Here is a 9,076-nt window from a genome sequence, read left to right as displayed (position 1 = left end):
GTCGCAAATAAATCTTTTGCGACAGTTTAAACCGTCGCAAAAGATTGGAACTAATATGTATATGCGATAGGTTAACTCGTCGCTAATAAAATGTAAGGAAATGATGATTACATTAGCGATGGTTTATTATTGTCGCAATAAAATTATTTTCATAAAATCATATTTTATTAATTCATTCCTTGTACAAATTATTAATATTTTCTAAAATACATCCACATCTACATCTACATCTACATCCACATCCGCATCCAAATTCACATTCACATTCACATTCACAAAATCATATACCAAGAATAATATATATATATATATATATCCTGTAACAATTGTCACCTAAATATTCTTTACAAAAATATATAAAACAACCTCCAACAATACTAATAATTTTTTTTATTCAAGAACTCAAATTTTTAGTATCGACAATACAAAAAAAAAAAAAAACACACATATTGTAGCTTGTTTTGATATCAATAGTAAGCTCCAATATCGATATGCAAATATATCATCACGTACTCAAAAGGGTTGCATCTGTAGAAAGAAACAAAAAAAAAAATCGTCATTTACAACATAATTAATTTCAAACTTACAGAAAATGTAAAACATTTAATATTTATTTCTACAAATAAATAAGATTGTAAACTTCAATATCGATATGCGAAAATATCATCACGTACTCAAAAGGGTTGCATCTGCAAAAAGAAACGGAAAAAAAATCATTTACAATATAATTAATTTAAGCTTACAGAAAATGTAAAACATTTGATATTTATTTCTACAAATAAATAAATAAATAAGATTGTAAGTTCCAATATGGATATACGAAGATATCATCACGTACTCAAAAGGGTTGCATCTGCAAAAAAAAAAAAAAAAATCATAGTATATCAAAAATATTAAGAATAGGCAAAGTCACATGCTTCTTCTTAGACTTAGTTAGATTCTTGTGGATAGGCCAAATATATGCACCTTCTACCCTGATTTGAGCACCACCAACTTCATGTTTGTTGTCAAAACACATCATGAAAATAAATCACCCCCAGTCGTGCACAGTAAGGAAATGAAACAATAATGTACCATAACAACAATGACTGAGCCATGGAAGATCATGTCTCAGTAGGAAAGAAAGACAAAGGAATGTGCAAAAACAGGCTATTGACTTCTCCTAAAATACTTCCTTGGATAGATGCTTGGAATAGTAACAAATTCACTCATGTTGAACAGTGGAACTAGCCCCATTCAATCAAGTTTTATGACTAGAAAGTGCTAGCAAGGCTAGCCTAACTCGTGAAATCTCTTTGTAACCATAGCAAAGATCTAAGATTCAATCTGCCTTCAACCAGGTTAAAAAGGTTTTTGGTAGGCAATGGGCAACTCACAGAAATCTAAAATGATTGGTTGCACAATGCATCCTCCCAAATAAAAAACACACACATTGTTTAGATCTACATGCATATTAAGGATGGCATGGCACTACAATGATTTAATCTAATAGTATGGTATAATTCATTATGCCGGTCATCAATTTTTCAATGCAATTCGTTGCATAGACAAAAGTTGCACAATGGAAGACGGCCCTTTGAAGTGAATTTCAGTCTGCTATTCAATGTAGTTTGCCAAATTATATGTTAAATCTTTACAACTTCATTTTTAGAAAAGTGCTAGAAACATTCATTTAAGTTGATTCAAAAAAGGCAAAGTTTCAAGAATTCAGTCGTTGCATTTATTGAATAATGAAAAACTAACATATATGGTATCAGAAAACTCAAATTGGTACAATAAAGTGCATATAATGATAGTAACCGAGGACGATGCACTATCTTTCCGCCGTTGATTCACTACCTAGCAACCTGATAACAAGAAAAAACTGAAAACAAAACAAGCCCTGTTTAACCAATTAAGTTTTCCAAAATCATAAAAAACCATTTTTGATCCCCCCCCCAAAAAAATATTAATAATCATTTAATACATGAGGGGAAAAAAGAAAAGTAAAGAGCAATAGAGAGAGCACATCCCAATAAGATGTAGTAAGATTAAGATATTTTCTTCACTCAAAGTATTATTCATGTAAAAAATATTATTACAAAAATAATAATTAAGAAAAAGGCTTACATGGCCATAAACAACCAGTGGAATGACTCACCTGAACATAATGTACACCATTTATTTTTGTTGGTGTAGTAACTAACTCAAAGATGGAATTTCCATTGGATTTCTTGAAATCTAGAAACCTAGAGGAGCTATTTGTGGAATCTACGAACCTCCAAGGCCTTGCATCTCACATGGCCAAACAAGTATATAATAAGATCCAACAGAATAAGTACCAAGCAAATAGGGTTTATAAAGTACCAAACAAAGAGCATGTATTATAAAAGAAACTATAATTTTAATCTTTTAATATATACAACCACCAATATAACCCAAAATGATGGCATGTACGTTCTTAATGAGAACCAGGTCAAATACCATATTCAAGGAATTGACATAACAAATTACAAATAGAGAGAGAGTATTTAGTTTCTTATGAGCCAAATTACACACTAAGATTTCCCCGCCCCCCCTCTTTCAGAGCTATGTTTAAGATGGAAATACAACTGACAATTTCCAAATTGAGAGAATTTCTGAACTAGATTGTCAAGAATATGAAAATAACAAAAAGTTGGAAACAAAGAACACTAGCTATTCACCTAAGCTTGAATTACGGCTGCTTTTTGGTTTTGCGAAAGTCACATCCGTGAAAAATAGTTTTAGCTGCAGAAGAAATAATAAAAATTACTGATTCCATGAACTACAAATGACCTAAGCACAATGCAAGAAATCATTTAATAAATTATCAACAAATAACCCTGAAAGCTAAATTTATTTCCAGCAGTTCCATAGTGTTTAGTACGATCATTTGTAATATCGCCCTGTACTTTAATAAAAACTATAATTCTACAAGCTATACTATTTGACTTAAGATGTGCTTAAAGGAATGAGTCTTCCATCCTTTGTCTGTTTTATGGCGTTTCATTACTAATTTGGTCAATTTACAGTTGCTCAATATATACTCTTTCTTTTTTAGATTCTAAAAAATCCAACCCAACCTCTTGAAATACTACTGGTAAATCTAAATTATCTGATCAGGTGAGAAAATTACTGCTTGTAATTTTTTAAAAATTGTATAACAGAACCTAGATTGTCCTTAAGCAAATGACCAAGGATGGAAGTGATGGGCATGGTTAGGTTACTACCTATAATTCTGACATGGTTACTAACTCTGCTTTATGGAGAGAGTGATGGCTTAAAGTTGTGGGTCAATGCTCTTTCTTTTGAGCCTTTTGAAGTTTGTAGTATACAAGCCCTTTTTAAGGCATCTTTGAAATCCCCAGAATTATAAGCCTCAATTTTTATAATATAGCTCCAAATTCCAATTCAAAAGGGGGAATCACAGGAAGGAGCAAATCCCATGGTGATTCTATGCTTCCAAGCAGTAGTAGTCCAGTTTCCAACAGTTAAGCATGCATTACACAATATTTCCACACACCACATTCAATTATTCAATTAAAGAGATCCTTAATTTTTACCCAAAAAGAAAAGAAAAGAAAATGTTTCAACCACCAACACTGGTAGAGGAGAGCTGAGGAGAAACTAATTTGAATTAGCAGAAGGAGTTGACTTTTGAGAAACTAATCAGATCACGGGTTAGTCAAAACAAATACCTAAAAATATACAGAGATAATCAAGAGAAGGAACCAAAAAAATTGCAGAATTGAACAATTCCAATAGATTAAATGATGAAATCGAAAGTTCATGTAATCATAAATACCAAAGAAATCAATCAATTTGAAAGGTAAGAATCGACTTATATGTATATCTCAAAAGGAAAAAAGAAAAAATTAGGGAAACATACCTGAAGCAGTCGCCAAGGTTTACCTTGAAGTTGCAAAACCCTAGAGAGAGATGAATAATTTAAGCAGTAACAGAGGGAAGAGAAACCCTAGAGAGAGAAAGAGAATAGAGACAGAGAGAGACGTAGAGGGAGAGAGAGAGAGAGAGAGAGAGAGAGAGAGAGAGGGAGAGGATTATAGGGACGAGTTTTTGTTACGGATAATAGAGAACTATAAAATATATGTGGGCTGTGTCCGGAGTGGGAAGTCGCCGTCGCTGCTGCTACAAGCAGTTTGTGAGGGTAACACGCGCACGCGAGAGAGAGAGAGAGAGAGAGAGAGAGAGAGAGAGATTGTTAGGGTTTGTGTGAGCGAGTGTGAGAGGAAAGAAGAAGAGAGGAGAAGAGGGTTACCTGGAACTCTTCCCACGCTAGAGATGTTGGGGCTGCGAGAGAGAGAGACGACTGGGAGAAAATGGATTTTTTTTTTCTTTTGATTTGAGAACTGAGGGTAGGGAAGAGGGCGTAGGGAAGAGCAGGAAAAGAGGAAAGGCAAAAATATAACATTTTGTGACGGAGGAATAAAAGGCGTTGCAAAAAAATTAAAACAATCGCAAAAAGAAAAAACAAAAACAACGGGTAACAAACCGTCACATATAATACTATTTTTTTCCACGGTCTTAGATTTGCCATCGTAAAAAAATTAATTTGACGACGGCTTCGTTTGCCGTGGCAAAAACATTATTTTTGCGACAGTTTTCAAACCGTCGCAAAAGGTTCCATGTCCAATACTTACTTTTCTAATAGTGAAAAGAGTTTAACATAAATAAATGCTTTATAGGCTTACACCTTTCCAAGCCTTGGCTTGGTTACAACAAAAATGAGACTAGCTCATACAATTTAAGTCCTAGGCTATACAAAAGTGAAACAAAACAAAGAAGCTCTTACTTCCCAAAAGTCCCTCCAATACTATTGCCTTGGTGGAGGCATGCCATCGTTACCTGAAAATGTTTTTCTCAAATAAGGTGAGCCACAACCCAGTAGGAATAATCAAATACAATATATGACATTTAACAAAGGTATAAGTACAATATGCATAAACAATGCATGTAACAAAACATTCACATTTTATATAGTCATAAGGTACAAAATCTAAATCTTAATCCATTTCCATTCAATTCATTTCAATACATGAGCCAATTTCATTATTTCTCAATAACCTAAATGAGACTACAACTCAATGGTTCTACAAGCACATCATCAACACACAACCACTTCAATCTGCCATTTTACGAAAATTTCGTCCGCGGGATCGACACCCATGTATAAATTTCAAGATTTTCACCTAGGATAGTCCGGCCAACTTAATTATAATGGAGTGCATCTCCTTTCTCTTCTCAAACAAACATACATATACAATGTATTTAAACATATAATCATACATGGCGTGCATCTCCTTTCTCTTCTCAAACAATCATACATATACAATGTGTTTAAAATATGATCATATTCAATGATAATCAACCATGGATTAGTTTTAATTTACCTAATCCTCATGCAATTTCTACAACAATCAAAGTTATCCTTCACTGATAGCCCAAAACAGTTATTTCTAAACAGATATTCAATCTCAAGACAGATAAATTATTCAAAATTTCTAAAGATGAGACGTATCATCTACTCAATTCTACCATACATTTCAAAACTCACCAAATTTCATGTTTACAACACCCATTTCATTCATTTATACAAAATAAATATCACAATCATTTTAGGGAAAACCCCATTTCTTCCCAAGTCTTAACCAAGTCCGAAAATCAACAATTTTGACATCATACAACATCATTTTCAAACCCCGTAATCATTTTCTTCTCATTTGCCAAAAACCCCTCTTTCCATTTTACACCCAAACCCTAGGTTTGTTCATATTATCCCCAAATCACACCATTGTTACATAACGACAAATAACTAAGTTAAAAATCATACTAAAGTGTAGAAAAAGCAAAGCAAAGTAGAATCCTCAACAACACTGACACCACATTCCAATCGGACCAAAATGAAGCTCTTGGAATGCTCTAACTTTTTCTCAAAGACACTAGAGTAGAGAACCCAAAGGATATAGGCCAAAATGTAGAGAGAGAGAGAATATTTTAGAGAGAGAGAGTCAAGATCTAGATTTTTGGAACGTTTTAGAGAGAGAAAAGAATGAAAAAGTGATATAAAATGTCACTTTCGCGATTTGATATACGCATAGTCCGCTCGAGCAGAAGAGTTGACACTCGAGCATTAGACACAAAAAGTAGTTTCGCTCGAGCGCAATAAGGGATGCTCGAGCACCAAAGCACAATCATCGCTCGAGTGCAAGATATCACCGCTCGAGCGTAGAAAACACACATCCAGAAGTTTTGCAGACAACAAAGCAACACTCGAGCGCCCACCCGCTCGAGCATAGAAAACACTCTTCCAGTAGTTTTGCAGACTTGCAAAGTACTGAGAGTTCGCAAAGCTCGCTCGAGCGCGAGAAGTGCCGCTCGAGCAGAGGAGCAAAGATTTCAAAACCCGCTCGAGTGGAGGAGAAAAAATTTGGACAACAAAAGTTTAGAAAAACAAGCAACCAAAAATAGAGGGGAGACAAGGGAAACAAGATATGGATCACCATTCAAAATTATACAAACCCGAGTTCGGAATACAACAAGTGACGGGTCTAAACCGGAATCGCTATATTATTGGCTTTGAATGAGAAGAGTAATTATAATGACGTTGGTTGGCTCTGAATGAGAAGAGTATTAATAATGAAATAATGAAGGTTTCATGGGAGAAAGCAACACAAAAATCTCACAAAATTAGTTTTCGTCACTATGTTTATACGAGGTAATAATTTGATATTCTTTTTATTTTATTTTTTGTTTTTTTTATAAGGCTGTCATTCGTTATAGTATTTCTTCAATCTCATCTCTAAATGCTCTTTTTGAAATTTTTGTTTTTTCAATAATAAAGTTTTGAATCAATTTTTATCAAATTTGTTTTCTTGGTCATTATTTTATTAAAGGATCGAGACGAGTAAAACTTTCATATGATATATGAAATTAATGAATATAATACAAAGATGATAGGGAAGTACTACATATTTGTCAATATCTCTATGTTATTATTAGGTGATTTGCTAGATTGTACTATCAATTTAGAGCACATATGATTTGATTCAATGTCTATGACTTTATTTGTATTCGACCATTTTTTTGTTGAGTAATCTATATAAATTTTTTTTTTTTTGGTATATAATGATTAAAACTATCATTTGTTATATTTCTTCGAGGACAATTCAAATAATTTTTCATCATTTTTTTATAAATAAAATGGATCAAAACTATTTTCTTATATAATTTTTATAATCCTACGTAATTCTTATTTGATTAATTTTTTTAAAATGATATAGGAACTATGCAAGTATTATTCAAACTATGGAGAATGATTTATACTTTGATATGATGTTATAGCTCGGCTTTTTCGCGCCTCCTTTCGGAAGTTTGAAAGAAGCCCTACAGTTCGGACTCCCGCGGTTCTGAATTTAATCTCACAAGTACAATGTGAAATAGATAAACACCAAAGAGTCTGAATCCGACAAATCATTTGAAAAATTGATTTTGAATCAAAAATGCTAAAATTGGACTGCTTTGCCAAATATAGAGTCGCTACCTAAATATTTTATTTTGAAAAAATTTAGGAAACCCATGACTCATTCCAAAAGCCACATGTCTGTCATCACCAAGATTGTCTCGGCTCGGGAACTTAGGTACGAGGTGGGAAGGTCATGAATACATTTGAGCACCCCCGCTCACCCCATCAAAGATCGACCTTTACTAATCATGATATGATTTTTATCAACATTATATGCTGTTGTTCCAGTTTATTAGACTAGTATTTACTATGTGATGTGCACACACACAAAGTATAGACTAGTTTGCTCAAATTAGAACAATTCAATTCCATGTTTGTTTTGAAAAATTGTTTTATTTTGCCACATAACGAAGCGGGCTTAAAGTTTGTGAGTTTGTCACTTGACAAAGTTGGCTTAAACGTACATTCATCGAATTATTCTAATTCAAGCAACAAACCTTAATCCACAGGCGCTCAAACAGTTTAATCAAGTAAGCACTTAGCCTCATGGCAAGCATGCTAGTCATGGCAGTCACTTACACTCATGCAAAATGCTTAAAGCATTAAAAAACTCACCTAGTACTCCAAGCTAAGATAAAACAAAAGAGTTAGAAAAATATGCATGATCCTAACTTTGTGCAATATGACTAATGCAACGCATGCAATAATGTAACTAAAGTAGGCTTGGCTACTTAACATGTTATTTGTAACAATTTCATAGCATGCATTTAAACACGTATTCAACGAAGCATTGAAACGACAATGCAGTTAGAATGATGCGCCGAGTCTCAGCGCATGCAAGACAAAATGAGTAGGTGTAAGCATAAGATATGCCAAACAAAACGTGATGTTTCCAATCTAACCATCAAAAGTGGATAAATAAAATGGAGAAAGACATGGGGTTGAAAGACATGCAAATTATTACAACATTGACGCCCTCGCGCAGGAGGGTCTGAACGAATAAACTAGCTAACTAGCTAACTAATTAAGCCAAAGCTAATTAAGTTAATTATTACAATACTTGAATTAATTAACTAGTTAACTAACTAATTAAATGATTAAATAATTACAAAACAATTGTAATTAATAATTAAACTAAGCGATTAACTGCTCCACCTTGGGAAATGAGAGATGTTCATGCGCATGCTCGGTTTCATCTGAAAACACCACTATTTTGCTTCTGAATGCCTCTGTTTGCACATTAAACATTTCCAAAACAAATTTGTTTCACCTTACCAATACTCTGCTGAGTTTTGCATCAGTGGCCAGCCGGCCAAAGATGAAGGTTGCCGGCCATCAAAGGTGGTCTGCCGGCCACCTGCCAACCATGGAAAGTGGCCTGCCGGCCACTGATACACAGGTTCATTTTGCTGCAACAAAGAACAAACAGAGCATATATAGGGTATTTTCAAGGATTGTCTGCACAACTCACCCCTTCTTTTCATGAACAAATCCAAGGAGTTGTGAACCTAAGCCACAAACCATCAATTCAAGCAATTTCATTGCATGATGGCTTGTGAACCCAATCATGCAAGTTTAATAAATGCAAGAAAA

At 33.9% G+C, this 9,076-nt stretch overlaps 1 long non-coding RNA gene across 4 annotated transcripts; it reads right to left on the bottom strand.

The window, feature by feature from the left end:
- Nucleotides 1-285: 285 nt before the first annotated feature.
- On the bottom strand, nucleotides 286-4,452 carry LOC114275430 (uncharacterized). 4 transcript variants are annotated; one of them, XR_003633710.2, is made up of 3 exons: nucleotides 4,280-4,434; nucleotides 3,890-3,929; nucleotides 286-2,748 (listed from the first exon to the last, which is right to left on the bottom strand). It is a non-coding gene; the product is annotated as an uncharacterized LOC114275430 (long non-coding RNA). The 4 variants fall into 4 exon arrangements; XR_003633712.2 differs by having other exon boundaries at nucleotides 286-4,149; nucleotides 4,280-4,452; XR_003633711.2 differs by having other exon boundaries at nucleotides 286-4,146; nucleotides 4,280-4,452.
- Nucleotides 4,453-9,076: the final 4,624 nt, after the last annotated feature.

Source organism: Camellia sinensis, chromosome 10 (assembly GCF_055761805.1).
Source record: "Camellia sinensis isolate YWXY chromosome 10, ASM5576180v1, whole genome shotgun sequence".
NCBI lineage: Eukaryota > Viridiplantae > Streptophyta > Magnoliopsida > Ericales > Theaceae > Camellia > Camellia sinensis.
This window is presented reverse-complemented; position numbering and strand designations above follow the sequence as displayed.